The sequence below is a fragment of the Scyliorhinus torazame genome, chromosome 5 (assembly GCF_047496885.1).
Source record: "Scyliorhinus torazame isolate Kashiwa2021f chromosome 5, sScyTor2.1, whole genome shotgun sequence".
Classification (NCBI taxonomy): domain Eukaryota; kingdom Metazoa; phylum Chordata; class Chondrichthyes; order Carcharhiniformes; family Scyliorhinidae; genus Scyliorhinus; species Scyliorhinus torazame.
In genome coordinates, this window is record NC_092711.1 from 91,156,722 (window position 1) to 91,173,412 (window position 16,691).

The window sequence follows — 16,691 nt, forward strand, 5'->3', positions numbered from 1 at the left end:
TCGATTGTTGCAAAGACCCATCTCGTTCACTGATGTCCTTCAGTGAAGGAAATCTTCTATCCTTACCTGGTCTGGCCCACATGTGATTCCAGATCCACAGTCAGCTGGTTGACCCTTAAAATGCTCTCTGAGATGCTCTCAGTTCAAGGGCAATTAGGGATGGGCAGTGAATGCTGGCCCAGCCAGCGACACCCACATCCTGTGAATGAATAGGAAAAAAAATGCCATCCTTACCTGGCCTGGCCGACACGATTCCAAACCACAGCAATATGGTCGACTCTTTAAATGCCCTCCGAGATGGCCGAGCAAGCCACTCGGTTTAAGGGAAATTAGGGATGGGCAATAAATGTTGGCCCAGCCAGTGACTCCCACAAATTATTAAAATAAAATCCCGGAGACTCCAGTCAGTCAATCCGGGAGAGTTGGCATCCGGTCCAGACTCGCAGTACATAATAATAATAATCACGTATTGTCACAAGTAGGCATCAATGAAGTTACTGTGAAAAGCCCCTAGTCACCACATTCCGGCGCCTGTTCGGGGAGGCTGGAACGGGAATTGAACCCGTGCTGCTGGTCTTGTTCTACATTACAAGCCAACTGTCTTAGCCCACTGTGCTGAACCAGCCCCTACCCTGCGGCGCATTGTACTCTGTAAAGATGGCGGCCGGTAAACCCGGCCTGTCACCGCTCAGCTCTCACTCTGTTCGGTGCTGTTTAAGACGGGACCGTTAACATTTTGCTCGGGAGTTGAAGCCCCCACGGGGTATTTATGAAGCCTCCCGGCTCACTCCGCAGCTTCTACTGCTCCCGGACACCACCGGCTCCAATCCTGAAAGTCGCTCAATTGTTTCTTTCCCGCTCCTCACACCATCAACGACAACCTGAACTGCGCATGCGCCGATCACAGCCCGAACGCCGCATGCTCCAGTCACAGCCGGACTCTGTGCATGTGCGAGGAGCTTCTGTCATGTGGATCGAGCACATTCTCAGCTGCTACACATGTTGGGTAATAAACCTGGATAGAAATGGATATTTTTGATATATATTATGCGTTGTGAACTGATTACGATTAGTAACATTGGGCCAAGGCAACACCCACATCCCAAGAACAAATAAAGGAAAGTTGGCAGTTAGAAAGGCAAATGCAATGTTCGCATTCATTTCAAGAGAGCTACAATACAAGATGAATGGGGATGAGAAACATATCAGCCATGATCGAATGGCAGAGCAAACTCGATGGGCTGAATGGCCCAATTCTGCTTCTCTATCTTTCTTTTTAATGAGGGGATCTCAGAGAAACACTTGTAAAAAAAATTGTTAGAATCCATCCCAGACCTGGATACAGATCAATTGATTCTTGGAGGAGACTTCAATTGTGCTCTGGATCCTAAATGGACTGGTCCAAGCTGATTCAACCACAACAAAAACATGAAAAAGGAATGAAACCAGACAGAACACCCGGCATCGACCCAGGCACCAGAAATGACAACGGCAAACCCAGCAAAAGGTTTTTAAAAACTGTTCCCATCAGTAGATTGTAAAAGGATTACGTGACACAGATTTAAGATTGTGACAAAGAGCAACAGGCGAGATAGGAAGTAGACATTTTATACAGTGAGTGATAATGATATGGAACTCAATGCTTACAAACAAAGGAAAAAAGGTCGATAATCTCCAGATCCTGATACCCGAATGGTTCTCTCAGAATTTGATGTGAGGATTGGTTGTGAGTTCCCTATCTGCGAATCCTTTTCTAAGCCCCTGTGAAAGAAGCTTACAAAGGTATCACTGTCAGTCCAGAAATGAAATTCAGGAAAGATAAAAAATTCTCCTGGTTTGAATTTGCTGTGTGTAAATCCTCCCCTACTAATGCTACCACTACTTCATGTGACAGCACGGTAGCATTGTGGATAGCACAACTGCTTCACAGCTCTAGGGTCCCAGGTTCGATTCCCAGCTTGGGTCACTGTCTGTGCGGAGTCTGCACGTTCAACCCATGTGTGCGTGGGTTTCCTCCGGGTGCTCCGGTTTCCTCCCACAGTCCAAAGATGTGCGGGTTAGGTGGATTGGCCATGCTAAATTGCCCACAGTGTCCAAAATTGCCCTTTGTGTTGGGTGGGGTTACTGGGTTCTGGGGAGAGGGTGGAGGTGTGGACCTTGGGTAGGGTGCTCTTTCCAAGAGCCGGTGCAGACTCGATGTGCCGAATGGCCTCCTTCTGCACTGTAAATTCTATGTTCTATGTCATGCCCTGTAAAAGGAGTTTCCAAAATTAATCACTGTCAGTCCAGGATAGAAATTCACTACATTCTCCCCACCTGCTCCCTGGTCCAGGATGACCGCTCATGCCCCCCGCTGCACACTGACTCTGACCCTCGTTGTCATCAGCAGTCCCTCAATTTGTGGGTGACGTCTACTCAGGGTTGTGGATTTCTACCCTGGGTCTTCATGTGGCTGAACAGAGCCACTGAGCTTTGGACACATGGGACAGAATGTCTAATAAAACAGTGAAATCCGGAGAGCAGGATTTGCTTCCTTTTCTTTCCATCATCAATAAGACAGTGAGATTCAGTTTGATGGACAAGCTGTCTCCATTCTGAACAATGGGGAACAAGCTCCTCCCAGGGGCTGGTTTAGCACAGGGCTAAATCGCTGGTTTGAAAGCAGACCCAGGCAGGCCAGCAGCACGGTTCAATTCCCGTACCAGCCTCCCCGGACAGGTACCGGAATGTGGCGATTAGGGGCTTTTCGCAGTAACTTCATTTGAAGCCTACTTGTGACAATAAGCGATTTTCATTTCATTCACTCATTGAAACATCGCCCCCGACAAAGATGACAAACGCGCATGCGCCCTGATGCACATCCAATAAAAATGGCGGCCGTTAAACCGAGCAGAACATGAGAAGCTGCAACCCCGTTCGGTACAAACTGGGTCCCGGAAGCTCTTTTCCGACGATTGCAGTTTATAACAGCTTTACACAATGTTTCCGCCCATTCCCGCGATCTCTCGCTCCCTCCATTTTGTTCAACGCCCCTTACCAATTTCGGATTTGAAGACACAGCTCTTCTCCGTCGCCATTACCCACACTGCGCATGCTTCAATGACAGCGGGCCCCGCCCCTCATTCACTCCTATTGGTTGGAGGACCAGCCGTTCCCGGTCGTCCTCCAGTCCCGCCCTGCCTCTTCCTATTGGTTCGGAGCTGCCGTCAATCACCCAGGCATTGTGACGGTTCCAGATGGTGAGAGTGGCCACAGGCTCAGGCTGACTCGCTGATTGTCCAATAATAACAGTGAGAGTCTCAGTGAGACAATCAGACAATAATAGTGGAGATGGGCCCAGAGGAGAAACAGCAAAGGATTCACTCACCTTGAGAGTGACAAACACAGTATCTTTCCAGTAATAAGTCAGACTACAGTGTGTGTGAACATATCATTGGATCCAATGTAGAATCATAAGACTCCGTACAGTGCAGAAGGAGGCCGTTCGGCCCATCGAATCTGCACCGACCCTATGAAATATCACCCTATCTGGGCCAATCTAGGGCAGCATGGTAGCACAGTGGGTAGCACTGTTGCTTCCCAGATCCAGGGTCCCAGATAATAACTCTGTCACTGTTATTATTAGACAATAACCTGCCTGAAATGAAAATCGCTTATTGTCACAAGCAGGCTTCAAATGCAGTTACTGTGAAAAGCCCCTAGTCGCCACATTCCGGCACCTGTTCGGGGAGGCTGGTACGGGAATGCCTTATTCCAATGCTGGTGTGTGTTACTCTGTTGCTGTTATTATTAGACAATAACCTGCCTGTCATTCTAATTCTGGTGTGTGTTACTCTGTCACTGTTATCATTAGACAATAATAGGAGGGCAAGATTGGATTGGATTGGATTGGATTTGTTTATTGTCACGTGTACCGAGGTACAGGGAAAAGTATTTTTCTGCGAGCAGCTCAACAGATCATTAAGTACATGAGAAGAAAAGGGAATAAAAGAAAATACATAATAGGGCAACGCAACATATACAATGTAACTACATAAGCACTGGTATCGGATGAAGCATACAGGGTGTAGTGCTAATGAAGTCAGACCATTAGAGGGTCATTTAGGAGTCTGGTAACAGTGGGGAAGAAGCTGTTTTTGTGTCTGTTTGTGCATGTTCTCAGACTTCTGTATCTCCTGCCCGATGGAAGAAGTTGTAAGAGTGAGTAAGCCGGGTGGGAGGGATCTTTGATTATACTGCCCGCTTTCCCCAGGCAGCGTGAGGTGTAGATGGAGTGAATGGATGGGAGGCAGGTTTGTGTGATGGACTGGGCGGTGTTCACGACTCTCTGAAGTTTCTTGCGGTCCTGGGCCGAGCAGTTGCCATACCAGGCTGTGATGCAACCCGATAGGATGCTTTCTATGGTGCATCTGTAAAAGTTGGTAAGAGTCAATGTGGACATGCCGAATTTCCTTAGTTTCCTGAGGAAGTATAGGCGCTGTTGTGCTTTCTTGGTGGTAGCGTCGACGTGGGTGGACCAGGACAGATTTTTGGAGATGTGCGCCCCTAGGAATTTGAAACTGCTAACCATCTCCACCTCGGCCCTGTTCATGCTGACAGGGTTGTGTACAGGACTTTGCTTCCTGAAGTCAATTACCAGCTCTTTAGTTTTGCTGGCATTGAGGGAGAGATTGTTGTCGCTACACCACTCCACTAGGTTCTCTATCTCCCTCCTGTATTCGGACTCATCGTTATTCGAGATCCGGCCCACTATGGTCGTATCGTCAGCAAACTTGTAGGTGGAGTTGGAACCAAGTTTTGCCACGCAGTCGTGTGTGTACAGGGAGTAGAGTAGGGGGCTAAGTATGCAGCCTTGCGGGGCGCCAGTGTTGAAGACTATTGTGGAGGAGGTGTTGTTGTTCATTCTTCCTGATTGTGGTCTGTTGGTCATAAAATCGAGGATCCAGTTGCAGAGTGGGGAGCCAAGTCCTAGGTTTTGGAGCTTTGATATGAGCTTGGCTGGGATTATGGTGTTGAAGTCGGAGCTGTAGTCAATAAATAGGAGTCTAATGTAGGAGTCCTTGTTTTCGAGATGCTCTAGGGATGAGTGTAGGGCCAGGGTAATGGTGTCTGATGTGGACCGGTTGCAGCGGTATGCGAATTGCAGTGGATCAAGGCATTCTGGGAGTATGGAGGTGATGCGCTTCATGATCAACCTCTCTAAGCACTTCATTACAACTGAAGTCAGGGCCACTGGTCCTGGTCCACAAGATGCAAGATAGCAATGATAATTTGATGTTTCTGTGTTATAGTCAGTGTCACTGGGAGACGTGTGATAAAATAGGAATGGAAACATCATGACAGAGGCAAATGTGACTGACTCCACCTGATTCAGAGCTGTTCTACCCAAGGTGAGAGCAATGAGGACATGGGGAACTCCAGAGATTCCTGGTATCTGAGGTGCATCTGTCGAGGAACTGAAATCATTCCAGTGGTTCTCGATTTACTCAGTCACACAGGAAATATATCTGACAGCTAAAACCAAAGTTTCAATCTTCTCTTTGAGACACATTGTGATTGAAAAGATCAAATGTTAAAACATCAGGAGAGGAAAATTCAGACTGTCGCAAAGGGCATCATTGCTACCTCACAGCACCATGGACCCTGGTTCAATTCTGGCCTTGGGTGACTGTCTGTGTGGAGTTTGCACTTTCTCCCAGTGTCTGCATGGGTTTCCTACCAACATTCAAAGATTTGCAGCTTAGGTAGATTGGCCATGATCAACTTCCCCTCAGTGTCCAAAAATGTGTGGGTTAGGTGTGGTTACAGGGATAGGATGGGGGATTGGGCCTCGGTATAGTGCAAACTCAATGGGCCGAATGGCCTCCTTTTGCACTGTAGAGATTCTATGAGTGAACTGTCGAATTCATCTGATTCACGATAACACTGCCAATTTACACTCTACAAGTGTACTCCCTTTGAAAGTTACTGTAAATCTGCTTCCAGCAGCCTGTCAGTGTCAATTCCAGATCACATCACATCACTGTGTAAAAACAATTCTCCTCATCACCCCCTTGGGTTCTGTTGTCAAATATCTTAAATCTCTGTGTCCTCTGGTTACAAACCCTCTTGGGAAACAGTTTCTCCCCATCGATACTATCACAAATCCTTCCTCATTTTAAACACCTCTATTAAATCTCTCCTTCACTTTCCCTGATCTCAGAGGGACAATCCCTGTTTCTCCTGCTCTGAGTCACAAGGACTTGAAACGTTAACTCTGTTTCTGTCAGTACCGATGCTGCCAGAACTGCTGAGATTTTCCAACATTTACTGGTTCTCTCCCTCTTTTTCCTCCTTCAACCTATCACAAACACTTCATGATTTTGAACACCTCAATTACAAAGGAATAGGAGAGAAATATAGAGGAAAGGAGAAAGAAAGACTGAGAGAAGAACTGAGATTTTAAAAAACAGAACGATGAGGTGGCGAGAGATTAAAGCTGAGAAATAGAGGAAACAAGTAACACGGAAAGAATGATATAAAATATAAGGGAGCAGGTTATCAGTTCCCAGCTACAGAGAGCAGAGGAAACTCAGTGACTGATTCACAGTCACAGCCGCTTCTGTCCGGGAATGGAGACTCTGAACAGAAATAACCGGCTCATTTGTAAATGACACCACAACGTGATCTGTGTGACTCTGCCCTGACTCTGTGGACAGATGTAGGCTGCACTGACAGATGTTCTCACCAGATTGTGGTCCCTGGATTTATTTTCTGCTCAGAAGCGAGGTGTGCGGTTTGGAACCAGCAGCAGAGAAACAGGAAGTTGTGTTTCCTGAGAATGAAACAGCAGGCGTCAGTTTCATGTTATCACCGTGAACAGTCTTCCTGCCTTTGAGGGTGAACTCACTGACCGTATCAAGAACACCCACACATATTGCTGCCAGTCTCAGCATTACATTCACCTCCATTCTGATGTTAAACATTAAAATAGGAGGTTATTTAGATTTTTAACATATTCACTGAACAGGAAAATGGACTGAGGATTATTACTGGGAGAAATGAGGGGACATTATACAAAATTAAATTTTCCTCAAAGAGGGTTATTAGAAAATAGGAGTTTTAAAGTTAGTCAGGGCCAATCAGAGAGAGAGAAAGTGGGAGATAGAGAGAGAAAGGATTGAGTCTCCATAAATGAGATGTTGGAGGAGAGGTTCAGTGTGTTCGGTGCTTCTTCAGAGAGAGAAATTAAGTAAGTTTAGGTGCTCTCTGAAATAGAAAGGTTAAAGGAGTGAGTGTCATGGAGAAAGATAGAGAGAGGTGGGAGGTATGTGAAATGAGTGAGTGTGAGCGCGGAGAGAGGTTAAGTGAGAATCTGAGAAAGAACAGAGATGACACGAGGATCACTGAGAATGATCAGAATAAGGAGACCACTCAGAAAACAGCCAACAGGAATCTTCAGCTGAACACATCACTCATTCTTAAAGGGACAGTCGGGGCTCTGACACTGTTCAGCTCCCAGTTAAAGGGGCAGAAACAGCTTTGCCCTTTTCTCTGGTATGTTTATGATTGTTAAAGGCTGGTAGGAGTGAGACTCATTTAAAAGGGCAGAATGTGGGAAGCATACAAGTCCAAAGATGTGCAGGTTAGGTTGATTGGCCTAACCTTAAATTGCCCTCAGTGTCCAAAAAGGTGCACTGGGGTTGCTGGGTTACGGGGATGGGGTAGAGGTGTGGGCTTAAGTCGGGTGCTCTTTCCAAGAGTCGATGCAGACTCGATGGGCTGAATGCCCTCCTTCTGCACTGTAAATTCTATGATTCTATGAAAACTGGGAATCCTTGGACACAAGCCGCAGCTCCTTCTTTATCTGGGAATCAAACTGTTGTCTAATTGTCCCAGCAGTTACCAGGGTCCCGTGAGCTGCTCCAGCTGCTATTTTAATGCAGACTTCAACCAATCTATTTGAAGTAGGTTTCTATTCAATTCATTGTGACTGTCACACAAACACATTTTCAGTCTGGAAACATAAACCAGCTGCTTTACATTCAATCAGGAACATCCCAGTTTTACACCAATCTCAGATTTGACAGCACGTTTCCAGCATTCACCATTGTTCTTCCTGACTCTAAACACAGTTGTAAAGGTGCTTCTGGACTGTGTCTAGGAGCCCTGAGATATGGAAGAGAGTGATTGGGACACATTTCTTACACGCCTCAGGGTTAACCCACACGGGTATTTTGCTGACAGTGAAGAGAGATGAGAAAGACCAAAGTGTCATTTGTCCCTCTCAGTGTGACCCTGAAAGACTGTGTCGAGGCTGAAGTTTTGTTCCTGCCATGTGATCCTCCCCCAGATTGTCCTTTCTGAGCTCCAGACAGGTGATGTTCAGCACTCAGGTGGGAAAGACAAAAGTCTGTAACAACGTTTCAAACACATTTATTCAGAATAATAAACATCATCAGCAGATTAAGACAGTCAGAGTGAACATTATTCAGTCCTGGACATGATTAACAGCATCAATCAGGGTATAATCTAAACCTTGTAGTCGCTTGTGAACTCGCTGGTGTGTTAGCAGGTGGGATGAGTGAGTAAACCCCTTTCCACACACAGAGCAGGTGAATGGGCTTTCCCCAGTATGAACTCTCTGGTGATTCAATAGGTTGGATGAACGAGTGAATCCCTTCCCACACACTGAGCAAGTGAACGGCCTCTCCTCACTGTGAACCTGCTGATGTGTCAGAAGGTTGTATGAACGTGTGAATCCCTTCCCACATTCAGAGCAGGTGAACGGTCTATCCCCTGTATGAAGTTGCTGGTGTATCAGAAGGTTGGATGAATTAATGAATCCTTTCCCACAGTCAGAGCAAGTGAATGGTCTCTCCCCAGTGTGAATTCTCTTGTGGTTCAGTAGGGCATGTGGACAGCTGAATTCTTTCCCATACACAGAGCAGGTGAATGGTCTCTCCCCAGTGTGAGCAGATTGGTGTGTTAGTAAATTCTTTTTGCTTTTAAAGCTCTTCTCACAGTCAGGACAGTTAAAACATTTGTTATCAGAGTGAACAAGTTGATGTGTCTGCAGGTGGGATGACTGAATGAATCCTTTCCCACACAGGGAGCAGGAGAACGGTCTCTCCCCAGTATCAATACGTTGATGTGTCAGCAGATCGTTTTTACATTTAAAACTCTTCTCACAGTCAGGACATATAAATGGTCTCTTATCAGTATGAACAAGTTGGTGAATCCCTTCCCACAAACAGGGCAGGTGAATGACCTTTCCTCAGTGTTAACTCGCTGGTGTGTCAGACGTTTGTATGAATGGGTGAATCCCTTCCCACAAATGGAGCAGATGAACGGTCTCTCCCCAGTGTGACTGCGACGATGAACTTCCAGTTGTGATGGGTAACTGAATCCCTTCCCACAGTCCGCACATTTCCACAGTTTCTCCATGGTGAGGGGTCTTTCTGTCTCTCCCGGTTGAAGTTTTGTCCACACACAAACAAGTGTTTAATTTCTCCCTGCAGTGAATGATGTAATACTTTTTTTGAGGCTGTGTAACTGGTTAAAACTCTCTCCACAGTCAGCGGACTGGAAAACTCTCATTGGGGGTGGGTCTCGGTGCTTTTGCAGTCACACTTCTCCTTCCAAATTCAAAGACTGAAGATATTGAGCTCTTAATGAATTGAGTGACTGTCAGATTTCGATGTGATGTTTGGTTTGAATTTTCTGTCGGCCAATCCTCCACTTCGAATATCCTGTAAAAGGAGTTTACAAAAGTCATCACTGTCAATCCAGGGTAGAAATTCTGAACAGACAATTCTAGTTTATCTGGAACATTTTTCCCTCTCTTGTTCCCCCAAAGCTGTAAATCCCCGTCCCACACACTCTCCCTCCTCCCTGGGCTGAAATCCAAACCCATCTCACCATCTGCACCATTTATTTCCTCCACTCCCAGTTTTCTGCCTCCCTCACCCTAACTTGAAGGTGATCTGTGGAGGAGTTGTTGTCAAGTGACACTTAAACCTGAAAGACTTCTTCAGTGTTTCCCTCCCTACCCTCTTTTCTAACAAAAAAAAAAGCAACCGCTGTAAAGATCAAGACTTCTACCTCTAGTCGAGGTAGAAGTAGAAAGCAGTTGAACCGTGACGTCACATCCTGCAGGTAAAGGATTGGCTGGTGACTGGTAAGTAGTTTTTCTTTTATTTTCCCTCAGGTGTTATCGTGCGGGGCGCAGAGGTTGCTGAGTGAGTGCCTGCTGAGAAGGGGAGTGAATAAGAAGTAAGCTCTTTCATTCTTTTTCTTTTTTTTTTCTGGAGGGGATGACAGTGAAGGTAGTACAATGTTCCTCCTGCAGAATGTTTGAGGTGAGGGACGCCGACAGTGTCCGTGCTGATTTCATCTGTGGGAAGTGCACCCATCTCCAGCTCCTCAGGAACCGCGTTAGAGATATGGAGATCGAGCTTGATGAACTTCGGATCATTCTGGAGGCAGAGGTCATCATCGATAGAAGCTTCAGGGATGTAGTTACTCCGAAGAATAAAGATAGATGGGTGATGGTGAAAGGGGCTGGGAGGAAGCAGTCAGTACAGGGAACCCCTGTGGTCGTTCCCCTTAGTAACAAGTATACCGCTTTGGATACTGTTGGTGGGGGGGGGGACTTACCAGGGGTAAGCCATGGGGTACAGGTCTCTGGCACAGAGTCTGTCTCTGTTGCTCAGAAGGGAAGGGGGGAGAGGAGTAGAGCATTAGTCATTGGAGACTCCATAGTTAGGGGGATAGATAGGGGATTCAGTGGGAACGAGAGAGACTCGCGGTTGGTGTGTTGCCTCCCAGGTGCCAGGGTGCGTGATGTCTCGGATCGTGTTTTCGGGATCCTTAAGGGGGAGGGGGAGCAGCCCCAATTCGTGGTCCACATAGGTACCAACGACATAGGTAGGAAAAGGGATGGGGATGTAAGGCAGGAATTCAGGGAGCTAGGGTGGAAACTTAGATCTAGGACAAACAGAGTTATTATCTCTGGGTTGTTACCCGTGCCACTTGATAGCGAGACGAGGAATAGGGGGAGAGAGGAGTTGAACACGTGGCTACAGGGATGGTGCAGGATGGAGGGTTTCAGATTTCTGGATAATTGGGGCTCATTCTGGGGTCGGTAGGACCTCTACAAATGGGATGGTCTACACCTGGACCAGAGGGGTACCAATATCCTGGGGGGGGGGGATTTGCTAATGCCCTTCGGGAGGGTTTCAACTAGTTCAGCAGGGGCTTGGGAACCTGAATTGTAGCTCCAGTATACAGGAGGTTGAGAGTAGTGAGGTCATGAGTAAGGTTTCAAAGTTGCAGGAGTGTACCGGCAGGCAGGAAGGTGGTTTAAAGTGTGTCTTCTTCAATGCCAGGAGTATCCGGCATAAGGTGGGTGAACTTGCAGCATGGGTTGGTACCTGGGACTTCGATGTTGTGGCCATTTCGGAGACATGGATAGAGCAGGGACAGGAATGGTTGTTGCAGGTGCCGGGGTTTAGATATTTCAGTAAGCTCAGGGAAGGTGGTAACAGAGGTGGAGGGGTGGCACTGTTAGTCAAGGACAGTATTACGGTGGCAGAAAGGACGTTTGATGAGGACTCGTCTACTGAGGTAGTATGGGCTGAGGTTAGAAACAGGAAAGGAGAGGTTACCCTGTTAGGGGTTTTCTCTAGGCCTCCGAAAAGTTCCAGAGATGTAGAGGAAAGGATTGCAAAGATGATTCTCGATAGGAGCGAAAGCAACAGGGTAGTTGTTATGGGGGACTTTAACTTTCCAAATATTGACTGGAAACGCTATAGTTCGAGTACATTAGATGGGTCCGTTTTTGTCCAATGTGTGCAGGAGGGTTTCCTGACACAGTATGTAGATAGGCCAACGAGAGGTGAGGCCATATTGGATTTGGTACTGGGTAATGAACCAGGACAGGTGTTAGATTTGGAGGTAGATGAGCACTTTGGTGATAGTGACCACAATTCGATTACGTTTACTTTAGTGATGGAAAGGGATAGGTATATACTGCAGGGCAAGAGTTATATCTGGGGGAAAGGCAATTATGATGCAATGAGGCATGACTTAGGATGCATCGGATGGAGAGGAAAACTCTCAGGGGATGGGCACAATGGAAATGTGGAGCTTGTTCAAGGAACAGCTACTGCGTGTCCTTGATAAGTATGTACCTGTCAGGCAGGGAGGAAGTGGTCGAGCAAGGGAACCATGGTTTACTAACTCAGTCAAAACACTTGTCAAGAGGAAGAAGGAGGCTTATGTAAAGATGAGACATGAAGGTTCAGTTAGGGCGCTCGAGAGTTACAAGTTAGCTAGAAAGGACCTAAAGAGAGAGCTAAGAAGAGCCAGGAGGGGACATGAGAAGTCTTTGGCAGGTAGGATCAAGGATAACCCTAAAACCTTTTATAGATATGTCAGGAATAAACGAATGACTAGGGTAAGAGTAGGGCCAGTCAAGGCCAGTCGTGGGAAGTTGTGCTTGGAGTCCGAGGAGATAGGAGAGGTGCTAAATTAAATTTTTTCATCGGTATTCTCACAGGAAAAAGACAATGTTGTCGAGGAGAATACTGAGATTCAGGCTACTCGACTAGAAGGGCTTGAGGTTCATAAGGAGGAGGTGTTAGCAATTCTGGAAAGTGTGAAAATAGATAAGTCCCCTGGGCCGGATGGGATTTATCCTAGGATTCTCTGGGAAGCTAGGGAGGAGATTGCTGAGCCTTTGGCTTTGATCTTTAAGTCATCTTTGTCTACAGGAATAGTGCCAGAAGACTGGAGGATAGCAAATGTTGTCCCTTTGTTCAAGAAGGGGAGTAGAGACAAACCCGGTAATTATAGACCAGTGAGCCTTACTTCTGTTGTGGGCAAAATCTTGGAAAGGTTTATAAGAGATAGGATGTATAATCATCTGGAAAGGAATAAATTGATTAGAGATAGTCAACACGGTTTGGTGAAGAGTAGGTCGTGCCTCACAAACCTTATTGAGTTCTTTGAGAAGGTGACCAAACAGGTGGATGAGGGTAAAGCATTTGATGTGGTGTATATGGATTTCAGTAAAGCATTTGATAAGGTTCCCCACGGTAGGCTACTGCAGAAAATACGGAGGCATGGGATTCAGGGTGATTTAGCAGTTTGGATCAGAAATTGGCTAGCTGGAAGAAGTCAAAGAGTGGTGGTTGATGGGAAATGTTCAGACTGGAGTCCAGTTACTAGTGGTGTACCACAAGGATCTGCTTTGGGGCCACTGCTGTTTGTCATTTTTATAAATGACCTGGAGGAGGGCGTAGAAGGATGGGTGAGTAAATTTGCAGATGACACTAAAGTCGGTGGAGTTGTGGACAGTGCGGAAGGATGTTACAAGTTACAGAGGGACATAGATAAGCTGCAGCGCTGGGCTGAGAGGTGGGAAATGGAGTTTAATGCAGAAAAGTGTGAGGTGATTCATTTTGGAAGGAATAACAGGAAGACAGAGTACTGGGTTAATGGTAAGATTCTTGGCAGTGTGGATGAGCAGAGAGATCGCGGTGTCCATGTACATAGATCCCTGAAAGTTGCCACCTAGGTTGAGAGGGTTGGTAAGAAGGCATACGGTGTGTTAGCGTTTATTGGGAGAGGGATTGAGTTTCGGAGCCATGAGGTCATGTTGCAGCTGTACAAAACTCTGGTGCGGCCGCATTTGGAGTCTTGCGGGCAATTCTGGTCGCTGCATTATAGGAAGGATGTGGAAGCATTGGAAAGGGTGCAGAGGAGATTTACCAGAATGTTGCCTGGTATGGAGGGAAGATCTTATGAGGAAAGGCTGAGGGACTTGAGGCTGTTTTCGTTAGAGAGAAGGTCAAGAGGTGACTTAATTGAGGCATACAAGATGATCAGATGATTGGATAGGGTGGACAGTGAGAGCCTTTTTCCTCGGATGGTGATGTCTAGCACGAGGGGACATAGCTTTAAATTGAGGGGAGATAGATATAAGACAGATGTTCTTTACTCAGAGAGTAGTAAGGGTGTGGAATGCCCTGCCTGCAACAGTACTGGACTCGCGAACACTAAGGGCATTCAAATGGTCATTGGATCGACATATGGAAGATAGCCAAATAGTATAGATGGGCTTTAGAGTGGTTTCACAGGTCGGCGCAACATCGAGGGCCGTAGGACCTGTACTGCGCTGTAATGTTCTATGTCCTCCTCTGCCTGGGTTCAGTTCTCCAGCTCCTGTCTGCAGACTGACACTAAAATCAATGGGTCTTATTGGGGGGTTTGGGTTCTCCCCATTGTCCCCGCTCGCGGAGGCTCTCATTCAGCCTCTGGGAGCCGCATTCACTCTCACTGCGGCTACGCTCAGCCAGGAGCAGCACCGCGCATGCTCCGTACAGAGAGGCGACTTCCGGGGGCGGGACAATCGGACGCCTGCGCCTCCTGTGATGGAGATAGGGCGTATTCATCCGCGCCTGGCATTCCGGGTAGTCTTAGCCGCCATTATTCCATTACGTTTCTCAGGGTGATAAATTGGTTCCGGCACCTTTGATACAGTTCGGTGTTTGCACCGAATGGGGCGGCCGCCTCGGTGTCTTTCTCCCTGATTGGCCTCTGTTAACGGCTGTCATCTGTTTAGGAGGCGATATGCAGCAGGACACCTGCGCGGCCGCCATCTTTCTCAGGTGCAGCAGGGCGCATGTGCGGCCGTCGTTGAACCGGAAGCCGGAAGAGAGAATCTTGTGAAATTCCTTTGGAAACTCCTTTCGAAATACGAGGATTTAGTGATGGGAACGTCAAACCAAACATCACATCATCCTCTGACTGAGTTACTCGATTTATCAGGACCTGAAAATCATTGGGCGGTAAAATGGTTTGTCTGTTCTGTCTGAGGGCAAAGATTTCAGATATCAGAGTGACTGGGAAAATGTAAATGACCATTCCGGGTTAAATTTGAGACTAATTACACCGATCACATTGGGGAAGTTAAATAATTTGCTGTTGTACTCTTATGTATGCAGATACATTTCAAAATTACCGCATTAGCATACTTGGCAGTTAAACTGGGCAAACTGCTGACCTTGTTCGTAGTGAGAGTTACTATCCGGGATTTTGTTAAAGTTTGTTGTTTCTGTTGCATTTCATTCAGCTCATCGTGGCTACAAAGTAGGTATTCAGCCGAATCCCAATTTCCAGATTGTGGTCTGTAGCTTTTTAAGTTACATCAATTCGAATGTCTATCTGAATACTTTTTAAATGTTATGAGGGTTTCTGCCATCATTTCAGGCAGCATGTCACAGATCCTCACCACCCTCTAAACCTCCTAGTCCTTCCCTAAATCTCTGCCCCCTTTTATATGTATCCCTCAACCAAAGGGAATAGGACCCTCCTTTCCAATCTATTTAAATCCCTCTGAATTTAAAAAATATATAAATTTATATTTTTCTCCAATTAAGGGGCAATTTAATTTTGCCAAGCCATCTAACGTGCACATATTTGGGTTGTGGGGGTGAAACCCACACAGAAAACGGGAGAATGTGCAAACTCCTTACAGACTGTGACCCAGGGCCAGGATCGAATCCGTGTCCCCAACACGCAGGCGCACAACCACTGTGCCACCATGAAACGCCAGAATTTTATACATTTAGAATAATCTTTACTATTGTCACAAGTAGGCTTACATTAACACTGCAATGAAGTTACTGTGAAAATCCCCGTAATCACATTCAGGCACCTATTCGGGTACGCAGAGGGAGAATTCGGAATGTCCAATTCACCTAACAAGCATGTCTTTCGGGACATGTGGGAGGAAACCCATACAGACACTGGGAGAACCTGTTGACTCTACGCAGACAGTGTCCCAAGTGGGAATTGAACCCTGGGACCCTGGTGCTGTGAAGCAGCAGTGCTAACCACTGTGCTACCGTGCCGCCCATAAAACAGTCCAGCTCTATGTTCTCAGATTACAGAAGCTGAAGCGCCCAACGTGGGTCTTGAACCCACGGTCCTGGGATTAAGACTCCCATGCTCTGCCGACTGAGCTAGCCAGGCTGCTTTTCACAATTTCATTTTGGTCTCCCCTCAGTCCTTTCTGTTGCAAAGAAAACAGCCCCAGTTTATCCAAACTTTCCTCAGAGCAAACATTGTCAATTTCTGGCTGATGTTCGTAAATCCCCTCTGTACTTTCTCTAGTGCAATCTTCCTGTACAGGAATCTAGCTCTGGCCTAACTAGTCCTGTCCTGCCATTTATCATGTAATCCTTTGCCTTGTTTTCCCTCCAGCTTTCTTCCTCACTATCACCAATGTTTAATCATTTTTGTGTCACATGTAAACTTCTTATTCATGTTCCTACATTTACTTTCAAATCAATGATGTAAACCAGGAGTGAAGGGCCAGTACTGATTGCTTTGAAACCGGCACAGGCAACAGCCCTTTTATTTTCTCTTTTTTATGGGATGTGAGTGTCACGGGCAAACCAGCTTGGTTGCCCATTCCTAATTGTCCTTAAACTGAGTGGCTTGCTGGGCAATTCAGAATTAACCACATTTCAGTGAGTTGGCCAGATCAGGTAACGCAGGTACAGACTTAATGGGCCGAATGGTCTCCTTCTGCACTGTAGATTCTATGATTAATTCCGACCTTGGGTCACTGTCTCTGCGGAGTTTTCCTGCGTCTGCGTAGATTTCCTTTCCGGGTGCTCTGGTTTCCTCCCACAGTCCAA

General features: G+C 46.6%; 1 protein-coding gene, 1 non-coding gene and 1 pseudogene across 3 annotated transcripts in view; all 3 read right to left on the reverse strand.

Moving 5' to 3' along the window:
* The window catches only part of LOC140421496 (uncharacterized), a 39,279-nt gene extending 36,173 nt beyond the window's left edge, over positions 1-3,106 (reverse strand). Inside the window, exons 1-2 of one of the 2 annotated variants that reach the window (XM_072506272.1) lie at positions 3,038-3,076; positions 1,648-2,249 (exon numbers count right to left, since the gene is read on the reverse strand). The gene's annotated coding sequence lies outside the window, so the exon portion shown is untranslated. Of the gene's footprint in view, positions 1-1,647; positions 2,250-3,037 lie in introns of both variants that reach the window. The other variant, XM_072506267.1, reaches the window with a different exon arrangement.
* A 5,292-nt stretch (positions 3,107-8,398) lies between these two features.
* On the reverse strand, positions 8,399-14,582 carry LOC140421501 (uncharacterized; annotated as a pseudogene).
* A 1,365-nt stretch (positions 14,583-15,947) lies between these two features.
* trnak-cuu (transfer RNA lysine (anticodon CUU)) lies at positions 15,948-16,020 on the reverse strand. The gene has a single exon. It is a non-coding gene; the product is annotated as a tRNA-Lys (tRNA).
* Between the last annotated feature and the right edge of the window lie 671 nt (positions 16,021-16,691).